This window comes from Oratosquilla oratoria, chromosome 29 (assembly GCF_046742065.1).
Source record: "Oratosquilla oratoria isolate Oo_2021 chromosome 29, ASM4674206v1, whole genome shotgun sequence".
NCBI classification, from domain to species: domain Eukaryota; kingdom Metazoa; phylum Arthropoda; class Malacostraca; order Stomatopoda; family Squillidae; genus Oratosquilla; species Oratosquilla oratoria.
This window is the reverse complement of record NC_134805.1, coordinates 5,966,332-5,991,331: the sequence shown is the minus strand read 5'-3', so window position 1 is coordinate 5,991,331 and position 25,000 is coordinate 5,966,332. Positions and strand designations below refer to the sequence as shown.

General features: G+C 38.8%; 1 pseudogene; it reads right to left on the bottom strand.

Annotated features, from left to right (window-relative positions):
- Positions 1 to 234: 234 nt before the first annotated feature.
- LOC143040797 (sialin-like) overlaps positions 235 to 25,000 on the bottom strand; it is a 28,674-nt pseudogene continuing 3,908 nt past the window's right edge.

The following is a 25,000-nucleotide window of genomic DNA, read 5'->3' as shown; positions in this document are numbered from 1 at the left end:
TGTACATCCAGCGTCCGCAAGCCAACAGAAATTATGAGTTGGTGCGTGACTGAACGAAATCGTGACTTGATAGTAGTCGAGGAGAACCTCAAAGTGGCGCCCACGAAGTCGAAGAACAAAAGAGAAAGGAGAGGACTAGTTTTCACTTATGAGGAGATCCTGTGACCATGGTGATAGCCTGAGCAGGTGACAATCATCAGTGGTCCTTGAGGAGCGAGCCCAGGTTCTTTCGAATTAGGAGAATTTTTGGCCCATTGCCTTTTTCGGTTTTAATTCGTCTTTTGCTCTGAAGAGGAACGAAATCAGTCAGAGGTTAGAGGAGCAAATGGTAGGTAGGTTACTTAGTAAATTGTTATCTTTAGTGAGTGAAGAGTTATTTATTATTGTATTCATGTATCTATTTGTTATTTATTTATTTGTCTATCTAACTGTTAATCCATTTGTTTTTATTTCATTATACTTTAGCATTTTGCTGATAAGCTTGCGTACATTCAGTGAGCATTTCCTTTCATTCTTGATTTCTAAAACCCAAGTGAATTTTTTCTTGGATCTCTGTGTCTCAGGGTAAGTGCTATATGTGGGTCTTTTGGTGTGAATCCCTGCTTTGATTTGGCCACCCACTGGTAAGAGGGAAATGAGTCATTCATTCATATACACAAGCTATGTTTGACGAAAATAATACAGGAAATGAAGTGCACCAAACTAATACATATTTTCAACTCTACAACTATACAATGGTATGACTGAACTGCTTATCAGTGACCGTAGACATGACACACTGAAAACAAAACCTATAATGGTTCATAAGGACTGCACATGTACATGTACAAATGAACAAGTCTTCTGAATACCGACGTACCTTTTGTCTTCTTGGTTCGCCCCTCATTCCATGGCTGTGTCTCGGTGGTGATGAAGATGATGTAGAAGGTGACTGTGACGAAATAGATGCCAGCTGACAAACCGAAGACGGTTCTCCAGGCGTTCAGGGTTTGCTGCACGGGTCGTGGCGACATGGGTCATGACATGGGAAGTGGCTGGGTGGTGGGAGGGTGAAATGTGCAAGCACACACACACACATACACACACACACACACACACACACACACACACACACACACACACACACACACACACACACACACACACACACACACACACACACACACACACACACACACACACACAGATATGTTGGAAAGAGATGACAGTGAAAGATGGAGAGGATCCATGGGGAAATGTATTACTTGACATGAATATAGAACATACAATGACACAATGGGTAAAAGAAAAATCTAGATATAGAAAAAATGAAGAACTGTCGGTACTAGATTTAATATTTACATCGAAACTTGAAATAGTGGATGAAATTGAATACAAGACCCCAATTGCGAAGAGTGATCACATACTACTTGAGTCTGAACTAAAGAAGGAAATATATACAGAAAGAAATTAGAAATACAGAAAAGGAAGACTGGTATATAACAAAACGGACTGGGAAACTTAGGATTTTTTTTTTCTTCAAAAAGGGAGTCGGGAAAAATTCTATAATGAAGAGACACAAGTGGAATAAAGAAAATGGATGATTTTTATGGAAATCTATGATGAAAGAGTGGATGAATATGTACCAAGACAAAAACAGGAAAAGGTGTATATTACGTGCTGGTTGAACAGAAGGTGCAGTGAGGCTAAACATAGATGAGATAAAGCTTGGAGAAGATGGAAATTTTTTTTAAAAAAAAACAGGAAAGTGGTAGATATATATCAATCAAAGAAATGAATATGTAAGAGTACGCAGGGAGGCAAAAAGAAAATGTGAAAAAGATATAATAGAAAAATGTAAGGATCATCCAAATCTATTCTATAGATATGTGAACAGTAAACTAAAAAACAAACAGGAAATAGTAAAACTGCGCCAAGGGAATACAGAATACACAGAAGATGTAGAAATGGACGAAATCATGAGGAAACACTTCAAGTCGGTGTTCACTAGAGAAAATATACAGCAGTCTGATGCAGGGAGTGAAGTGAGATCCCCCCTCCCCCCATGAGTGAAATAATAGTAACACAAAAAGAAATAATGGACCAAATAATGAACCTTGATGTCAAGAAATCGCACGGTCCGTATGGGATTGCAAACTGGATATTAAAGAATGTAAAGACGAACTAATAGACGGAATATATAATGTAATAAGCTGCTCATTCAAAGAAGGAAAAATACCGGAAGACTGGAAAAATGCAAATATCGTACCAATATATAAAGGAAGAAACAAGGACGACCCAACAAATTAAAGACCGGTCTCCCTTAACGGCACGGTAGCCAAAATTCGTGAAAAAGTTATCGAAAATGGACTAAACATCTGAAAAAATATATACTATATAAGAGATCATTCGGATTTAGACAGGGAAGGTCATGTGCCACAAATCTGATCTGTTTCTACTCAAGACTAATAGATATAATACTGCACAAGAAGTGGGCGGATGGGCCGACTGTACTTTCCTAGACTTACAAAAAGCTTTTGATAAAGTACCTCACAAAAATTATTAAGAAAACTGGAAACCATAGGAGGGATACAAGGTAAACAAATGAAATGAATAGAGGATTTCTTGCATGGAAGAAAAATGAGAATAGTGCTCAGAGATAAGAATCTACTTGGGAAGAGGTGATTAGTGGAGTTCCACAGGGATCAGTATTGGCTCCGATAATGTTTGCTATTTATGTAAATGACATAGATGAGGGTGTGGAATGTTACATGAGCTTCTTTGCAGATTACACAAAATTGCCGAGAAAAGTGAGTACTGAAACGGATAGCGAGTCGCTACAGAGGGATCTGAACAAGGTTTGGGAATGGAGTCAGAAGTGGGACGTGGATTTCAACATTAAGAAATGTATACTAGTGGAATTTGGAAGAAGTAATATATATATATATATATATATATGTGTGTGTGTGTGTGTGTGTGTGTGTGAATAATTCGCTAGTGGACAGCGACATCAATCATACAATCTCCATATATGTATATATATATATAATATATATATATATATATATATATATATATATATATTATAATATATGAGGACAATATAAAATCGGTAAAAATGAAGTATAGGAAGTGGAACCTGAAAAAAGACCTGGGAGTAATCATCACAAAGGACGTGTCCACTGATAGATATATAAACAAAATCGTCGGGGAAACCGACAACCTGCTAAGATCACTAAAGGTGGCTTTTACCTACTTGGGCGAAGAAATGGTGAAGAAAAAGATATTCACATTGATAAGGCCAATAATGGAGTACGCAGCGACACTATGGTCACCCAGTACTAAAGAAAATATAAGGAAAATTGAAAGAATCCAAAGAGCAACTACGAAGATGGCCCCAATACTTTCAAAGCTGTCATACGAGGAGAGATTGTCAAAACTAGAATTACCGACACTGGAATAAGGAAGAGAAAGAGCTGACTTGTTGACCATCTATAGAATCATAAGAGGCATGGAAGCCCATGATAACTTTCCACACAGAGTGGTGGATATATGGAACAAATTGGACGTAACAATAGTGTGTGCAAAACCCTACACAAACTTAAGAGCAAGTTAGATACTGCGAGATAAAAAGGCGGTACACACACACACACACACACACACACACACACACACACACACACACACACACACACACACACACACACACACACGTAATGCACATACATCATTGTGAATGTGCGCATACTTCGGTGTGTGACACTAGCTAGAGATAATAGCGACCCAAATCATAAACAATTGTAGACCATATGATAACTACAAAAAGAACTTACAAATAAACAGAGAAAATAAGATAGGAAACAAGAGAGAAATGAGAGTTACACGCGGAAGGAGAAAAAAAGTTGTACATTCAAGATGAAGGAAACAGTGTGGCGCTTCCATGAATAAATCCCATAAAGCTGTCAACACTCACATTGCCTTCGGTGATGGCGCTCGTGACAGAGGGTGCCAAGAACCCGGGGGTGGAGGCAAAGGTGTTGGTGATGCCCATGAGGGTGCCGGCGAAGTTGGGCGACATGTCCATATGCGAGCTCATGTGGCCGCTTTAGATAGCTCCGTTCAACCCGACGGCAAAGCACAGAGCGACCACGGCCAGCGTTCTGTCACAGTTCACGAAGCACATGGCAATGATGCCCAGCATGGGCCCGTAGGCGGCTATCCGGAGGTGGGGGGAGGATGATAGTGTTAGTGAAAGTCCATTGATGCGATACTTTTGTACAGGTAATGACCCGCAGCCAGCCTGTCACGCTACTATTCAAATAAACTACACTTCGGTGGAGAACATTTGGGAACACACAAGGGTCAAGAAAATATTCACGGCGTTCTCTTCTGCGACCCGGGCTTCCATGTAGGGCTAGAGTGCACAAGTAGTAGAAAGATGTTGGTTTGTGTGTATGTGTGTGTGTGTGTGTGTGTGTGTGTGTGTGTGTGTGTGTGTGTGTGTGTGTGTGTGTGTGTGTGTGTGTGTGTGTGTGTGTGTGTGTGTGTGTGTGTGTGTGTGTGTGTGTGTGTGTGTGTGTGTGTGTGTGTGTGTGTGTGTGTGTGTGTGTGTGTGTGTGTGTGTGTGTGTGTGTGTGTGTGTGTGTGTGTGTGTGTGTGTGTGTGTGTGTGTGTGTGTGTGTGTGTGTGTGTGTGTGTGTGTGTGTTGTATTTGCATATAGGTCTTCATAAATGAGCACTTACATACACTGCAATGTATATTCACTCAACTAAATTCAAATTTTCAGATTGTCTATGTCTCTTCATCTTTTATGAGATTGACAGTTCCCGACAAGTCTATCAAAACAAACACCACAAGTGAAAACCAATACAGGCTCCGTCTGTCCTCACACTTCATCTTACCTTGCTACTTTCTCGCGTTGCTCACAAACGCAAAAGTTATCCCTAACATTACATCGTTTTCTTTTAATTAATCTATATTAAAAAAAAATTAAGAGTATATCTCAAAAACAATCTCTAATGCATACAAAATTACACATATATATACATTATATATATATATATATATATATACATACATTATATATATACATACATATATATATATATATACATATATATATATATGCATATACATATAGTATATGTATATATATATATATACATATATATATATATATATATATATATATATATATACATACATACATATACCAAGACTTTTTCCCCCTTACCAGGGAGGTAGCCAAAAAGGACAAGGCATAAAATCATTCCCACCCATTCCATCCCCGAAAACACTCCACACCCCTCCACCCTCCCTCCCATCTTAGCACCTCCTGGATGACGGGTCATCCCTGCACCCTGTCCACTGCCCTGGGTCAGAAGCAGTGTCGCAAGACACAGCACATCCACAGCAAGGCCGCTTCATCAAATCGGCGACCCCCCTCTCCATCCCCCCATATAAAGGAGAGGACGGGGAGAAATCCCTTCGGACTGCGTCAACAAATTTTGCTCCCACACACTACCTCACCCCCCATTCCCCCGTCCATTCCACCTCATGCATCACAACATTTTCCATATACAACCATTCTCCATTCACCCCTGTCTTCTGTCCTCTCCCGTCCTTCCTCAACAGACATTTCCCTCTTCCCCAAAGCCCCCTTCACCCCATCCATCCATCTCATCCTAGGACGTCCCCTCATGTTCACTCCTTCCGCTTCTGCCTTCCATACCTCCTTTACTAGTCTTTCTTCACTCATTCTTTCCATGTGTCCAAACCATCCTAATACTTTTTCATCAACCCTATCTCCCAGCTCCCTTTCCACCCCTGTTCTCCTCCTCACCTCCTCATTTCTCACTCTATCTAGCCTTGTAACCCCCATCATACTTCTCAGACACTTCATCTCAAACACATTCAAGTTCCTTCTCTCTTCCTCTCTTATGTCCCATGTTTCTGCTCCATACAGTGCTGTTGGCACAATCACTCCTTCATACAGTCTCCTCTTAGCATCCATTCCCAAATTTCTATTCCTCATTACACTTTTTAATCCACCAAGGCATTTACTCGCTTCTCTCAATCTACATTCTACCTCCACCTTCACTCCACCTATTCCTGCCACATTTGCACCCAAATATCTAAAACTATCCACTTCCTCCAGTTGCTCTCCCTTAATGCTCACTTCCAGTCTACTGCCACTTTCACCCCTTGTACATCTCATCACCTTACTTTTACCCACATTTATCTTCAGCTTTCTTCTATCACACACTCTCCCAAACTCTGTCACCAACTTCCTCAATCCCTCCTCCGATCCTGCCACAAGCGCAGTGTCGTCCGCAAACAACAGCTGGCTCACCGCCCACTTTTCTCCATTTTCCTTAACCATCTCCAATCCCTGACCCACTACCCTTGCATTTACCTCTCGCACTACCCCATCCATGTATAAGTTTAACAGCCAGGGTGACATAACACATCCCTGACGAAGTCCCACCTTTACCTCAAACCACTCACTCTCTCCATTTCTAATCCTGACACAAGCTCAACTACTCTCATAATAACTCTTGACAGCTCCGAGAAGCTTTCCTCCTATCCCGTATATTCGCATAACCTCCTGTCGTAAGCCTTTTCCAGATCCATAAAGGCCCAAAAAACATCCTTCCCCTTTCCTATAGCTTTCTTACATATCTGTCCTACCACAAAAATCTGATCTACACAACCTCTACCTGTCCTAAACCTACAATGTTCCTCACCAATTACTCCCTCTGTTCCTCTCCTAATCCTCTCAATCAAGATCCTCCCATAAGCCTTCCCAACTACACTTAACAAGCTAATCCCTCTGAAACCACTACATTCACACTTGTCCCCCTTTCCCTTGTAAAGTGGAACTATACAAGCACTCCTCCAGTCCTTTGGGATTCTACCTTCTCTCCAGCAAACATTAAATAACCTCACCAACCAGTCCACCATCACTATACCTCCTTTTTTAAGACATTCTGCATGGTATCCATCCATACCAGGTGCCTTACCTGCTTTCATCATCTTAACTGCTGCCTTCACTTCATCCTTCCTTATTTCTCCTCCATTTTCTTCACTCATCACTCTCATTTTCTTAGCATTTCCCACTGCAGCTATCTTTCCCTCCCTATCCTCCTTCACATTAAGCAACTCCCTAAAATATTCTGCCCATCTTCCCCTTACTGCCTTCTCCTCCATTATCATCTCTCCATCTGCACCTTTTACCTTTTCTTCTCTACTTGATTCGCCTCCTCTTCCTCTCTTAATTTCTTTCCAAAACATCTTTTTATTACTTTCAAAATTTTCTGTCATGCTCTTACCCCATTTCACATCTGCTCTCCTCTTTGCCTCCTTTACCTTTTGCTTTACTTTTCTTTTCTTTTCTTTGTACGTCTCATATGACTCCCTCGTCCTATTTTGTAACCAATCTGTGTAAGCTCGCTTCTTCTCTTCTACAACCTTCTTCATTTCCTCATCCCACCATTCACTACCCTTCCTTCTATTTCCTCCTGACCTTATATATATATATATATACATATATATATATATATATATATATATATATATATATATATGTATATATATATATGTAAATATATATATATAGTGTATATATAATATATATATATATATATATATATATATATGTGTGTGTGTGTGTGTGTGTGTGTGTGTGTGTGTGTGTGTGTGTGTGTGTGTGTGTGTGTGTGTGTGTGTGTGTGTGTGTGTGTGTGTGTGTGTGTGTGTGTGTGTGTGTGTGTGTGTGTGTGTGTGTGTGTGTGTGTGTGTGTGTGTGTGTGTGTGTGTGCTATTTGTTCAGTTTTGCATATGGTCGCGTTATAGCGTTACAAAAATAGATATCCATCTTGTAAATGATATATATATATACATACATATATATATATATATATAAATATACATATATACATATATGTATATATATATATATATATATATATATATATATATATATATATATATATATATATATATATATGCTATTTGTTCAGTTTTGCATATGGTCGCGATATAGCGTTAGAAAAATAGATATATATTTTGTAAATAATAATACATGAACGTAATATGCAATTTTCTGAGCGGGAATGAAAAAAAAATTCCTTGCTACAAGGAAATCTGCTAACGAACGAAGTCGGTAGCATAGAAATATTTGAAAAAGTAGGCAACTTGGCAAGGAGTGAAAAGTACAATAAGATATGGATAAAAAGAGAAATGAATACTGAGGAATTAGAAAAAGAAAAGTCACTAAGAGGAAAAAAACTCCATGAGAACGGAGACAGAAAGCAAGGAATTCCATTGGAGAGTAATCGACATGAGACTGAGGAAATGGCACATCAAAACGAAAAAACCAAAGACAGAAAATATAATGGAGGAAGAAGAAAATTAAAAGTGGCCTATACTAACATTGGCGGAATAATTTCAGGTCTGAACGAACTCAATGATTACCTGCTAGAAGAAAAACCAGACATAATGGGAATTGTAGAGACTAAACTAAGAGGTGAAATACCATCCATCGATATTGGACAAGGACTATATAATTACTGGATAAAAAACGAAAGGCTTAAATGTGACAAAAATTGCGGAGGGCAAAGGTAATGTTGAACTGATCATGATAAAAGTCGAAGACAAGAATATGAAAAGTAGAAAGTTTGTGGTAACCTATGTGCCCCCAAAAACGAACGCTTGGAAAGAGAACGAACATACAAAAATGCTAGAAGATACAAGGAAATCACTAAATGAGATACTAATGGGTAAGGGTAATCTGGTAATTATGGGGGACTTCAATTGCAAAGAAATTTGTTGGGATAACATGACAGTGCGAGGAGGATACGACTTGTGGAGTAATGTACTGCTGGACATGGCCATGGAATACACAATGACCCAATGGGTCAGTGGAAACACCAGATACAGAAGCAATGAAGAGCCGTCGAAACTAGATTTGATATTTACAACAGAACCTGAAATAGTCGACAGAGTCCATTACATTGGAAAGAGTGACCATATACTCATCGAAACTGTACTAAAGGAAGAAATAGACATGGAGAGAAATGAAAAGCATAGGAAAGGAAGATTGATGTACAACAAAACGGACTTTGCAAAACTAAAGCTATTCTTCCGGAATGCAAACTGGGAAAATTCTACATGGAAGAGACAAAAGTGGATGAGAAATGGAATATCTTGATGGAAAATTACAATGAAGGGGTAAACAGGCATGTACCAAGACAAAAGCGAGAGAGAGAGTACATTAAATGTTGGTTCAACAAAAGATGCAGTGAGGCAAAAGTCAAAAGGGACAAAGCTTGGAAAAGGTGGAGAAAAGATAGAAAACAACACCGTAAATGGCAAATTTATAGAAACGATAGATATGAGTATGTTAATGTGAGAAGCGAGGAGAAAAGCAACCATGAAAAGGATATTATAGATAAATGCAAAGATCGACCCAAACTATTCTATCGATATGTGAATGGTAAACTTAAAAACAAACAGGAAATGGGGAAACTACGCCAAGGGAATATAGAATACACAGAAGAATTAGAAATGGCCGAAGTCATGAACAATCACTTTAAATCTGTCTTCACCAGAGAGAAAATGCAAAATTTGGACGAAGATAATAACGAGCAATCTCCCCACATGAGTGAGTTTACAACAACACAAAAAGAAATATCAGAACACCTATCAAACCTTGACGTCAGAAAATCACATTGCCCGGATAGAATTGCAAATTGGATTCTAAAGGTATGCAAAGAAGAACTAACGGACAAAATACACAACATAATAAATAGCTCACTCAAAGAAGGAAAGATACCTAAAGACTGGAAAAATGCTAACATTGTACCAATATATAAAGGAGGAAACAAGGAAGAACCCACCAACTATAGGCCAGTATCACTAACAAGCACTATAGCCAAAATTTGTGAGAAAACAATCAAGAATAGATGGGTAAAACATTTCGAAGACAATAACATAATAAACCAAAGACAATTTGGGTTCAGACAAGGAAGATCATGCACCACAAATTTTAATATGCTTCTACTCAAGACTAATATAGTGCAAGAAAGAAATGGATGAGCTGATTGTGCCTTCCTCGACTTGCAAAAAGCTTTTGACAAAGTACCACACAGAAAATTACTTTAAAAAAAAAAAAAATGGATGGAGGACTTCCTGAAAAATATTCAGATTGGAAAGAGGTGATCAGTGGAGTACCGCAAGGATCTGTATTGGTACCAATAATGTTTGCTATTTATGTGAATGACATGGACGAGGATGTGAAATGTTACATGAGATTCTTTGCAGACGACGCCAAGCTGTTAAGGAAAGTAGTAACTGATAAGGACTGTGAAGCACTGCAGGAAGACCTGAATAAGGTATGGAACTGGAGTCAGAAATGAGAAGTGGACTTTAATACTAAGAAGTGTAGCATAATGGCGTTTGGATACAGCAAAAACAGAATATCAGGAAAATATACAATTGGAACCAAGGAGGTAAAGAAGGTAGGATTAAAAAACAATTTGGGGCAAATATCACGAACGACTTGTCCTATGATAAACAGATTAACAAAAATTTCGGGGAGGCTTACAACTTGCTAAGATCAATAAAAGTGGCATTTGCATACTTGGACGAAGACATGATAATAAAATATTGGTTACATTGATAAGGCCTCGACTACAGTATGCGGCGACATTGTGGTCACCCAGTACCAAAAAGAATATAAAGAAAATAGAAAGAATCCAGAGAGCAGCAACAATAATGGCACCTGCACTTGCAAACCTATCATATGAGGAGAGATTGGCTAAACTGGCATTACCGACGCTGGAGCAAAGAAGAGAGAGAGGTGACCTACTGACCATCTACAGAATCATGAAAGGCACAGAGATACTTGATAGAGAGGACTTACTAAACTGGGACAAGAGAAACACAAGAGGACATGGAAAGAAAAAAAACCATAGCTATAGAAGTGAACTGAAGAAAAACAGTTTTCCACATAGAGTATTGGACACTTGGAACAAACTGGATAATGAAATAATATGCGCAAAAACCATTCATGAGTTTAAAAGCAAACTAGACACTGCGAGATACAAAGGTGGGACACTACGAGCATAGCTCCCCTTCCCATAAAATATAACTAGGTAAATACAACTAGGTAAATAGGATCGGGACGCCATCTTGTCTGTCAAGTGTTTGTCGTTTGCCCGGTCTACTTGAAACGTCAGTTACAAGATGGACATCACGGCCTCGGTACTTCCGACAGTACCTCGCGAGGTACATTTTCTTGAAGGAATGCTATGGAGCTGAAATCCATGCATTCCTTCAAGCTGCAAGAACCTTGTATACTCCATAATCTGAGAGAGTGGTTGAAAAGCCCGCCAACGTCTCTCACGACGACGACGACGAGGACGATCTGGATGACATATAAATTGCAGGTACTGATTTAACAAACACAGGTTAGGTTAGGTTAGGTTAGTTTAGGTTAGGTTAGACGAATTTAAATTCATCATCCTTTCATTTCTTCGACGTCGGCATCTATCATAACAAACATGGCGTACCATTCGTCCGGCGCGACTTTGTTACTTACGAAATCTGTTTTAGCAACTTTTTTGTTTTTTTATTTCCGCCCACATTATTGCATATTTCGTTGATACATTATAATTTACAAAATCAACAATTAATTTTCTATTGCTATATTGCACCCATGTGCAAAACTGAACATTTACATATATATATATATATACAGTATATCTATCTATATATATATATATATATATATATATATATATATATATGAGAGAGAATGCGGGTGGGGAAGGGCAAACGAAGAAGACCAAGTTGGTCGCAACGTTAGGGCAATAAACTCTATTCCTAACACATCTTCGTTTGCCCTTCCCCACCCGCATTCTCTCTCATTTGTCTGAAATAATCTTAAATATATATATATATATATATATATATATATATATATATATATATATATATATATATATATTGTTATGCAAGAGTGCATTTTTTCTATGATAAACTATGTATTATGTAGACTATGTATTGTGTATGTATTATGTACTATGTATGAAACTAGTGTCGTCTGCTAGGTGATACGTTGTTCGAAGGTACGATGAATGTATTCCTTGTATGGTGGTGTAATGTGAATGCTTAAACGCACTAGTACATGAATAATTATATGTAATCGTCATGTACAGTCAGATATAAACTTGTGTCTTGTAACAAAGAATGTGGATGCCTTTAGTTTTGCTTTATTGGTGGCCGAAGGTGACGTGGGCGGTCGGCCAGGTGAGTTAGAGTGAGTTGCCTGGAGGGACCGAGCTAGTAAGAACTGGTGAGAATACCCTGTGTCAAGTAAGATTAAACATTTTTAGTTCCAGTGCAGTTAGGTCTCTAGTGAGTAAATTTAACTTTGATTATTATATTCCGTGTGTGTCTATGTCTATATGGTAATGGTTATACTTGTGCAAAGATCTTTATTTTCTTTAATACTCTTGTTAAAAGCTGCCGGCTTTTCCATGTTTCAATTCTCATTCGCCGGCAGCATCTTATTCTAAATTGGAATTGTTCTGTCATGCTTAAGCTTTCATTTATAATTAAATCTATTTTCCTTTGTTGCTCTTTATTTGAAACAATATAGTGGAATGCTCTTAAGAAACAGTTGACTGGTAATTACACATAACTTAAGGGCCCAAGTCCTCTCTCATAATTCGGACTTTGTTACGCCATATTGGGGCCCTCAATTAGAATACTCGGGGATCATCGTGCCCTGGGAAGTCTTGGCATAACAAAATGGTGGAGCTGCGGGGTACCATATAAATTGAAGGCACCATATAAATTGAAGGTACACCATACAACTGAAGGTAACGTATAGATTGAAGGTACCATATAAAGTGAAGGTACTATATAATACCGGGTACTATAGTGTGGTATTATGATTGCACGTATTGTGATTGTGCGGCGATCGTACTATATGTGGGGTACCATATTGTGCAACGAGTGTATTATACAGAACAAGGTATCGTACTATAAAGTATAAGTACAGCGGTGTAGTATTAGTGCGGTGTACTTGCAGTGAATAATAAGTGTTTACTGTTTCTTGAGTATTTAACCATTGTTTATGAACATTGTATTAATTAGGTTATAATTCCTCACTAGCTGATATGGAGTCTTTTGACATTGCACAATTCATTAAGTGTCCTGGGCTTGCCCTTTTGCAGAACTGTGAAGTACTTAAGGATGACTGGATAGCTTTGGCTAGGTTTTACAAGGTTCAAATCGCAGGTAAATCTAACAAGGCTGATATTAAGAAAGCAGTCATTCAAGATTTGATCTCAAAAAAAATTCTGGAGGATAGTGCCAAGACGTTGTGTGATATTGCGCTTCAAGGAGAGACGGAGAGAGATGAGGATAAAGCGGAAATTACTAAGATGGAGTTGGAGGTAGAGAAAGAGAGGATAGCTCTAGAGAAATTTAAAGTAGAGAAGGAGTTGGAGAAGGAGTTGGAGTTGGAGAAGGAGAGGATAGCACTTGAAAGGCTTAAGGTTGAAACAAACTTGAAGTTTGCAATTATGGAGAAGCAGGGTGTCAAAGGGTTGCTGGAACCTACATTTGATATAAACAGTGTAGTACGCCTTGTCCCTACTTTCCTAGAGGGTGAGCCGGAGGAGTTTTTCGAGCAGTTCGAAAGCTTGGCAACCACCCTCTCCTGGCCTAAACCATACTGGTGTGTGCTGGTACAAACGGCCTTAATGGGTAAGGCTCGTTCATCGTATTTATCCTTGTCCTCTGAAGATCAGAGCAAGTATTCGGTAGTGAAGGATACAGTGTTGAAGGCATACTTGTGCACTCCAGAATTTTATAGACAAAAGTTTAGAAACTGTTTTAGAGGAAACCACCAATCATACCTCGAGTATGGTAACAGTGTGAATAGATTATTTGATAGATGGCTATCAGCTAGCGGAATTGAAACTTATGAGGAGTTAAAGGAACTAATTGCACTGGAACAGTATGTTAAGGGTATTCCACCGGACGTTCGAACCTATTTGCTAGAAAAGGAAGTAAGTAGAATTGATCGAGCTGCCACATTGGCGGAAAATTATATATTAACGCATAAATCAAGTAAGCCTCCTTCCCCTCCAGGCATTTCTCAACCTCAAGAGGGAAAGGTACACAAGGGTAAAGGTACCTGGACCCTGGGTAAAAGCAATACAGATGTGTCAAAAATTGGTTGCTTTTACTGTAAAAAATTTGGGCACGTAAGGGCAAGGTGTCCTGAGTTGACTAGAGAGAAACGTGTTGCTAATGTAACTTTGCTTTCTGCAGATGTAAAGGAAAAAGGAGATCCTGATGTGGGAAGAGAACGAAATCTGTTTAACCTATTTGTATTCCCTGGTACAGTGTCTGTCGAGGAGGATGGGCCCGGAGTGTCTGTAACTGTGTTGCGAGACACTGCTGCATCGCTCAGTATGGTGTTACAAAGCGCTGTTCCTGACGTAGAACAGGCGTTGACGGGTGAGCATGTATTGATAAAGGGCGTTGGGGGGACGATGACGGTTCCCCTGTGTAAGTTGTTCCTCCGAACCGAATTATTATCTCGGCCTGTGTTGGTTGGAGTTGGAGAGACTTTACCTGTTGAGGGAGTGAGTTTCTTGCTAGGAAATTATATAGCGGGAAAGTTAATTGTGCCTGATCCCGTGGTGAGTACGACTCCACTGGAATGGGATCCTGCCGAGGGTTTGGAAAGCGAGTGTGGAGATATTTTTCCAGCATGCGCAGTTACTCGCAGCCAGGCAAGGATGAAAACCAGTGAAGAAACTGCTGATATGGATATTAGTAGTTTGTTTAATGTAGACTCTAGTACAGGACCTGCTGTTAAGCCAGATGAACTTGCTGATCGTGATGTGGATTCGCCTAGTCCCGGGGTTCTGCCGTGCAGTCTGTCTAGTGTTAAGGTGAATGAAGCGCAGAGTAATGTAAGTGAACGTGTGGATTTAAGTGTTCTCCCAATGACTCGTAGTAATCTGATATCTGCCCAGAAAGCTGATAGGTCATTAATCCCATTATTTGCAAGGGCCATACAAGAGAAGGACATCTCAAATGAAGCTACATGTTATTATACGCGTGATGATGTACTAATGAGAAAATATAGACCGCCAGATGTTCCTGCAAATGAGAGTTGGTGCGAGTTTCATCAGGTTATCGTTCCGGACGTGTATCGAGAGAAAGTCATCAGTCTTTCACATGACTACATAGGAGGACATCTGGGTGTGCAGAAAACTTTGGATAAGATTATCAAGTACTTCTATTGGCCTGGTATCCATAGACAAGTAGCACAATATTGTAAAACATGTGAAACATGCCAGTTGATAGGTAAGCCTAACATTGTTATTCCTCCTGCACCGTTGCAACCTATTCCTGTGGTGCCGGAACCTTTTACCCATGTGATAATTGATGTCGTGGGCCCCCTTCCTAAAACCAAAAAGGGGCATCTGTACATGTTAACCCTAATGTGCACTACCACCAGGTATCCAGAGGCCATTCCACTGCGTTCCATTACAGCCAGGACTGTGTTGCCAGCCTTGACAAAGTTCTTCACCCTATTCGGAATACCGAAGATTGTGCAGTCCGACAGAGGTACCAATTTTGTATCCAATATCTTCAGGCAAGTAATGTCTCTTCTTGGGATTAAACAATATATTGCATCTGCTTATCATGCCCAAAGCCAAGGAGCCTTGGAACGTTTTCATGGAACCTTTAAAACAATGTTAGCAAAGTATGGTCATGAGACTGGAAATGAGTGGGATGTGGGTTTGCCATTCCTTCTATATGCGATCAGATGTGCTAAGCAATCTAGTCTCGGGTTTTCTCCAAGTGAACTATTGTTTGGCAGAGACATAAGAGGACCCATGAAGCTACTCCATGAGAGCTGGATAGACTTGGAGCATGCCGATAACTTGTCTGAGTATGTGTCTAAGTTAAAGGAAAACCTAGATGTGGTACACAGGTTTGCACAATGTAATTTAAAACTAAGTCAAGAAAAGATGAAGGAAAATTATGATAAAGATGCAGTAGAACGTAACTTTGAGGTTGGGGATGAAGTTCTGTTGTTCTTGCCCGTAAGAAAGTGTCCATTACAAGCAAGGTACAAGGGACCTTTCAGAGTTATAGGTAAACGGGGAGATTTGAACTATGTGATATCCACTCCTGATCACAGGAAAACAAAAAGCTTAGTACATGTAAACTTGATTAAGAAGTACCATAGAAGAGACTCGGGAAGTGCTGCTAAGACAGTGGAGAAAGGTAGATGGTACTGTAAATAGTTTAGAAGTTGTAGAGATGCAAAGTGAAGATAACCTTGATAAAATTCCTGTAGGTAACAAACTCAAGAATTCTGATGTCCTTGCTAATCTAAATAGTAAGTTGTATCATTTGTCTGACAGCCAACAGTCAGATGTTTCAGAATTACTGCAAGAGTTTGTGGAAATCTTTGGAGATGTGCCGAGACCAACGACTGAGGCAGTTCATCATATTGAACTAGTGGAAGGTGCCGCCCCGGTAAGAGAAAAGCCCTATAGAATGTCCCCCCATAAGGCAGCTATTCTCCAGAAAGAGGTAACATTTCTTCTTGATAATCACTTAGCAGAGCCAAGTAAGAGTGACTGGGCTGCTCCATGTATTCTTGTGCCAAAAGGAAATGGGGAGTATAGAATGTGTACTGATTACAGAAAACTTAATGCACTTACCAAGGCTGACAACTTCCCTCTTCCTCGCATAGATGACTTAATTGACTCAATCGGCAAGGCCAAAATTATAACTAAATTAGATTTAATGAGTGGCTACTATCAAATGCCACTGTCTGAGGAGGCAAAACGTGTCAAGTTTCATAACACCTAGTGGACTATATCAATACAAAGTAACTTCATTTGGCTTACGGAATGCACCCGCAAAGTTTTCACGTCTAATGTCTAATGTTATTGCAGGCTTGGAAGGTGTGTGTGTGTACATCGATGATCTGTGCGTGTATTCTCAGACGTGGGAGGAACACTTGAATTCCCTGAGGTCCTTGTTTGAGAGGTTAAGGAAGGCTAGGTTGACTGTCAATCTAATGAAGACTGAGTTTGCTCATGCAAAGGTGACCTTTTTAGGCCATGAGGTGGGTTACGGTACGGTTGCACCTGTGCACGCCAAGGTTGAAGCCATAGAGGCTTTAGCTGCTCCGGCCAACCGTAAAGCAGTCCAGCGTTTCCTAGGTATAGCAGGTTATTATCGGAGATTCTGCCCTAATTTCAGTAAACTTGCTAAACCACTCACTGACTTAGTAAGTCCTAAAGTAAAATTTAAATGGACATTAGAATGTCAAGAAGCCTTTGATAAGATAAAGTCAATCCTTACTTCCAAACCTGTCTTACATGGTCTTGATTTCTCCAAATATTTCACTATTAATGTTGATGCTAGTGATGTTGCTGCAGGAGCTGTGTTAATGCAAGAACATGATGGAATATTGTTTCCTGTATGTTATATGTCTGCGAAATTCAAGAAATACCAAAGACACTACAGCACTATAGAGAAGGAAGCAGCAGCGTTGTTGATGGCTTTGGAAAAATTTGATGTGTATGTTGGAAATAACCCACAAAAAATAACTGTTTATAGTGATCATAACCCTCTTGTCTTTGTGAACAATATGAAAAACAAGAACATGAGGTTGACAAGGTGGTGGTTAGCCTTACAGCCATACAACCTGGAAATAAAACATGTGAGCGGTAAAAATAATGTAATTGCAGACAGTTTATCAAGACCGTACTAAAGTCTTCTGACAATCGTGGTTTCTGTACTGTGGTATTAGGGTCACGACTACTGTATGGTAATCTAAGTATGGTTGAGGTTGGTTGTTTATTGCCTCGATATCTTGTAATGTACTATGAATTATTGTATAAGTTTATTTTACTATTTTGGAACTTGTAGTTGAAAAATGCACTATTCCGGTTATAAACACTATTGTGTTTAATTTAAAGGTGGGGGTGTTATGCAAGAGTGCATTTTTTCTATGATAAACTATGTATTATGTAAATTATGTATTGTGTATGTATTATGTACTATGTATGAAACTATGTATTATGTATGAAATCATGTACTATGCAAGTTTATTGTCCGTTCGCCTTCAACGACTACTGTCGTCTGCTAGGTGATACGTTGTTCGAAGGTACGATGAATGTATTCCTTGTATGGTGGTGTAATGTGAATGCTTAAACGCACTAGTACATGAATAATTATATGTAATCGTCATGTACAGTCAGATATAAACTTGTGTCTTGTAACAAAGAATGTGGATGCCTTTAGTTTTGCTTTATTGGTGGCCGAAGGTGACGTGGGCGGTCGGCCAGGTGAGTTAGAGTGAGTTGCCTGGAGGGACCGAGCTAGTAAGAACTGGTGAGAATACCCTGTGTCAAGTAAGATTAAACATTTTTAGTTCCAGTGCAGTTAGGTCTCTAGTGAGTAAATTTAACTTTGATTATTATATTCCGTGTGTGTCTATGTCTATATGGTAATGGTTATACTTGTGCAAAGATCTTTATTTTCTTTAATACTCTTGTTAAAAGCTGCCGGCTTTTCCATGTTTCAATTCTCATTCGCCGGCAGCATCTTATTCTAAATTGGAATTGTTCTGTCATGCTTAAGCTTTCATTTATAATTAAATCTATTTTCCTTTGTTGCTCTTTATTTGAAACGATATAGTGGAATGCTCTTAAGAAACAGTTGACTGGTAATTACACATAACTTAAGGGCTCAAGTCCTCTCACATAATTCGGACTTTGTTACGCCATATTGGGGCCCTCAATTAGAATACTTGGAGATCATCGTGCCCTGGGAAGTCTTGGCATAACAATATATATATATATATATATATATATATTCGTGAAGCGTGGCAGGAGATTCTCTTTTAAGCATATTCTGTTGAAAACGACAGCAAATTCATTAGAAATTAATTTCTTTCTTAAGCTTTCTAGCTTTCGGAAAGTAGATTTCTGGGGAAATGAGAGGGGAAGAAGCAAATTTCCAATTGACATTGGTAACTTATATTAACACAGAAGTCTATGTTATATACTGTGTTTTGTTTATTTTCATTTATTTTGTATATAACATAGACTTCTGTGTTAATATAAGTTACCAATGTCAATTGGAAATTTGCTTCTTCCCCTCTCATTTCCCCAGAAATCTACTTTCCGAAAGCTAGAAAGCTTAAGAAAGAAATTAATTTCTAATGAATTTGCTGTCGTTTTCAACAGAATATATATATATATATATATATATATATATGTATATATATATATATATATATATATATATATATATATATATATATATATACATACATACATAAACAATTTGACATAGATGAAGTTGCATCGTTAGGTAACCATAGAAGCTACGAATTGTAATTTGTTGAGTATTTAGCATTCAATGGATAAAGTAGCTGACATCTCAAAGTCACAAGTGAAACGAAGGAAAAAAATTAAGTTAAAAAGTGTATGGTTACGTTCATGATATGCAGAATAAAATTATTCCACGCTGAAAACGTAGATGAATGTGAGTGCTGACAGTAATTAACATTTTTAATGTCTATATTACTCAGGAGGTCGGGAGAGAAATACCTTTCGTTTTTAGAATATCAGTTTCAGAAACTATGAGGAAATGTTTCGTGTCGATTTTTGAGTCGTATGAATGAGTTAGTAAGTAGTTTGATGCAACAAAACTAACAGGGACGGCTACAAACAAAAATGCAGATGCAGATATCAAACTCTATCTGGCGTTAGTTAGCCCCGTCCTTGACTATGCGGTACAGTTTTGGTCTCCGTCCTATAGAATGGACATCAATTCACTTGAGTCAGTACAGAGAATGACCAAAATGACACATGGGTTCAGAAATTTACTTTACGATGATCTAATAGAGGTATTCCAATGGGTCAAGGGCTTTGTTAACAAGGGTGGTCCAGACAAGGTCATCGTATTAAGACAACAGGGCAGCACTCGCAGTAATGGATTTAGACTGGACAAATTTAGATTTAAGAAGAAAATAGGCAAGAACTAGCTAACCAATAGAGTGATTAATGTGTGGTTAACGAATGGAATAGACCTAATAACCATGTCATGCCGAAACTATTGGTTGTTTTAAAAGAGGTTAGATAACTTTATGGATGGGGATGATATTTGATAATGGACATGGAACTGCTTAGTGTAGGCTTTATGGTCTCATGCAATGCCTTTTATTCTTGTGTTCTTATGTTTCTATTTATTGTGATTGCAATGGAAGGGGTGACTTTATCGTTTTATGGCTATCATAACTCCGTTTCTCTCGCTGTCTTGGAATCCGCTCCCGTACCCTGCTCCGACCACTAAAACTGTCTCTGGGCCACAACTGACTCACGAAGTCGCCGCTGAACTTACACTCTTCATGTCGAAGTGTTGGATGTGGTTCAAATATGTCGGAATCTCTGTCAGGAGAGTGTAGAAGCCCCAGTTGTTCCCGAAGTGAAGGACAAGGATCGCGTAGAAGGGCATCGAAGTGAAGATGGCTCTCCAAGGGACTGGCAGTGTCTTCGTGATAGAGAAGAGGATGTATTTAAGATCATACAGTAAAATTAATACAGTCAGTGAACTTGGTCATGTAAGTAAGAGTATTCATAAGGATGTAAACACTTACCTGGATGCAGTGATTAGAGTACAAATACGTATATACACATGAACACCATGAACACGTATGTGCATAAACAAGAAGGTACACACACACACACACACACACACACACACACACACACACACACACACACACACGTAGACCGATTCACAGCGAAGATTGGAGCTCCGAAGAAGAAGGGAAATTTTCGTGGATCCCAACAACGAGGAAGTACCTTTTTGTACTTTTAGGGAAGGGGAAAGCTCGTGGTGTAGTGGGAAGGTGATGAAAAAGGAGAAGGGGGAGGGATTACTGAGGGAAATGAAAGGAAATGAGGAAGGAGGCGAACGGGCTCCACCTGATGGGAAAAAAAAAGTTAACAAAAGATTCTCAGCTGACGCGGGAGAAGTGAATAGTTTCAGTAAAATCATTAAGTTTAGAAATATAAATAAGAACAACAAAATGGAAAGTGAAGATAATAATTTAAATGGATTTAATGAAGGGGGGGATGCCAACCTCCCCCGATTAGCAAGGCTAGAGGAAAGACTAAAAAAAATGGCTCAACACTGGGAAAGTAGGCTAGGTCAACTCACACATGTTGCACAGCGAGTTGATAAATTGGAACAATTAAAGAAGGAAAACCAAAACCTAACTAAAGAAGTAGAAGAATTGAAAAAACAGTTAAAGGAAGTAAAAGATGAAAATGAGGAATTAAAGAGGAATAATAGAGAGAATAAAGAATCCATAGCAAAAGAAGCACAGGGTTGAAAGAAATCCAGGAGAACAATAAAATTGTATTTAACGACATAGTGACACAGCAGATGAGAGTACAAACTGAAAATGCAGTTGTTAAAGTAATGAGGGAGAAAGAGAATATAGTAAGAGACTTAGCAGATAAAAAGAAATGTATAATTATATTAGGGATGGAAGAGAAGTATAACTTAAACAGGACTACGAGAATTAATGAGGAAAAAGAAAAAGTAAACAGTATATTAGAATTAGTTCAGAAAGATGAACCTGAAATAGGGAAACAAATTGAAGATGTGTATAGACTCGGATAATATAGTACAGATAAGACCAGACCAATTAAGATTAAATGCAGGTCACAAACGACAGCAGAGAATATCTCAGCAAAAACAGGGAGACTAACAGACAGTGAACAATATAAAAAGAGAAATGAATAAAGAGGAAAGAGAGGAGGAAAAAACGAAAAGACAAGAAGCTAAAGAAAAAAAACGAGAAAAGAACAGAGTCAGAAAAAGAAGAATTCTATTGGAGAGTAGTGAATATGAAAGTGAGGAAATGGACCATAACAGAGAAAAACAAAAGGGAAACAGTAAATACAATGGAAATAGCAGAAAATTAAGAGTATCTTACACAAATATAGATGGATTAATAACAGGCTTGAACGAAGTGAATGATTATCTGAAGGAAAAAGAACCGGACATAATGGGAATTGTAGAGACAAAATTAAAAGGTCCACTACCACCCAACAGTGTAGGACATGGTGCATATAATTATTGGATTAGAAACAGAGAGACAAAACAAGGGGGTGGACTTATGTTCCTGACTAAGAAGGGTATAAAAGTGAGGAATGTCACATATGGAAAGAATAGAGTAGAGATGATTATGATGGAAGTGGAAGACAGAGACAGGAAGAGCAGAAAGTTTGTAATAAATTATGTGCCTCCAAAAACGGCCTCGTGGGAAGAGAGAGAACATAAAAGTATGTTAGAAGACACAAGGATAACATTAAGATAATGGAGGAAGAATAGTTATAATGGGCGACTTTAATTGCAAAGAAGTCTGCTGGGAAGAGATGACAGTAAAGGGTGGTGATGACTCATGGGGAAATGTTCTACTTGAGATGATTATTGACCATACAATGACGCAGTGGATTCAAGAGAACACTAGGTATAAAAAATGAAGAAGAACCATCGAGACTGGACCTAATAATTACATCAGAATCTGAAATAGTGGAAAAGATTGAATATAAGACACCAACAAGTAAAAGTGACCACATATTGATTGAACTGGAACCAAATGAGGAAAAATACATGAAAAGAAATAAACAATATAGAGAAGGAAAATTGATGTATGAAAAAACAAATTCTGATAAAATAAGTGAATTCTTTCAAAAAGAAGATCGGGAAAGAATATATAAAGAGGAAACAACAGTGGAAGAGAAATGGAATATTTTGACAAAAATTTATAATAAAAAAGGAGTGCAAAAGTATGTCCCAAGACAAAAGCAAGAAAAAGAATATGTAATGTACTGGTACTTTACATATTATGTAACATAATATGTCATACAACATTATGTCATACAGCAATATGAGATATGATGTCATGTCACTATAAATTAACACATTATTTTCATTTTATTTCATTTTATTTTGTTTTATTCTATTTGTCTGGGTATTCATCTTTATATTATTTTATACTATAAGTTATCTTATGACACTTTTTGCGATTCCCACATTTTTACACCACTCACTTCACTTACACTGTTACACCCTCGGTCAACATTCCACACACACCGGAGCTGTATTTTTAATAACATCATAAAAATTATTGTACACTGTATTAAGACTATTGTTCATTTTATTAAAAAATATAAACCATTGTACAACCAAACGGAACCCACCTCCAAGGAGGGAACGCGGTCCTACTCCAACTATGTATACCGCCAGCTTCACCCCAGAGTCACATTCCTCTGAAGAAGCATAGAGCGAAACCGGTCAGGAATAAACTCAGAAACTCGGGAATAGACCAGTGACTTCTTTTTCCGCTTTCATATCAACTATATATATTACATGAAAATGTATTTGTTAGTCGCCAAGCGGTCCTTTTCATAATTGAAGATTTGGCGTTTTTACCGGTTTAAAACCTCACTGCTGGGGTGTCATCAATTTGACAAATAATTGCAGAGTGGTTTATTTTTTTTTTACCAGCAATGAGCGACTTATCTATGCTCAATAACAGCGCTCACCAAACGTGTTTTATTATCCTACACAAGCGCGATCCCAGCCCCGTATGTTTCTCCTTCGCCAGCTATTTTCTCTTCCTCCTCCTGAATTTCCCTCATCTTCTTCTCCTCATCTGGAAGAAATCACTTTGTCAGCTGTGTTGTCAGGTGTGGTGGTATTTGGTGGTGGAGATGGTGTTGGCAGTGGAGGTGGTGGTGGTGGTGACGCGCGAGGCGGTGGTGTCCCTCCTCCAAGCCTCTCACGCCTTGGCCTCCTAACACAACTTTCATTCCACTTTTGGCTATTTTTTTCATCTTTTCTTTGATTTTCCTCTTCATCGTGATGCAGTTGATGATTGGACATCTAGTAAGTGTAGTAATGTCCAGGAAATAAGGCAAACAGTGGCACAGGAACACAATATCGCCACAGTCAGTGAGGTGTTTATGCATCAATCTACTCTGATGTTTGATGGGTAACTTAGGCTTGAAGCGTGCTGTGCACACCACACGGAAGAGGAAGTCACGCTGATGCCAGACGTACAAAAATATAGCTGTTTCATGGAATTAGACAAGCGGAAACAAGACATGTCTATAGATATTTAGAGCCATTTAAATTGACACTCCTCCCGGTCCCTTTAAACTCCCTACATTGCGCTGGGGAGGAAAAAGTAGTTCATATTTTGCTTTTAGGGTGTTTATATTATTCATATACGCCCATATCTAAAATTCGATTTTTGGATGAAAATTTCATCCCCCTGTAAGTTAATCATATCACAAAAGCTATCAGATATAAGACAATTTTGATTGCCAGCATTGTAATAAAGCAAAGGAGTTGGGATTTGGAAGACAAACGAAGAGGAGCCACACGAATATTGAGAATTCCCAAAGGGCGGGGGGGGGGTGCAACGGAGTGGAAAAGGTGGAGAACCGCTGCTCCAGGGAGTGTCCAAAGCTGGACTTAGCTAGGATAAAGTCCTTAAAGGAATCAAATTCGCCTTTGTATATGCAGTAAAGGGTTAATAAGGTCAAGAGCAAATCATATCACTTCCAAGACGTCATTGCCATGCGAATTTGATCGCCCTTTCTTTGAGGATGACACGGAACTGATGAGCCAGATGAAAGAGGTGAAAGAGGCAAAGATACGAAGAGGAGGTGCAACAAATTTGGAAGTAAAAATTCAGAAAGAGCTGGAGGGAAATAATAAAGAAGATAAATAGAAGAACGTGGAGTTGTGAAGAAACGAAGAGCGCCCTAGAAAATGTGGCCTAGGACTGTGCTACAAGAAGGTCGGATGAAAAGGAAAGAAGAACGACTCGTAGAATGAAGAGAAAGCGTGTGTCTGTGAATGCGATGA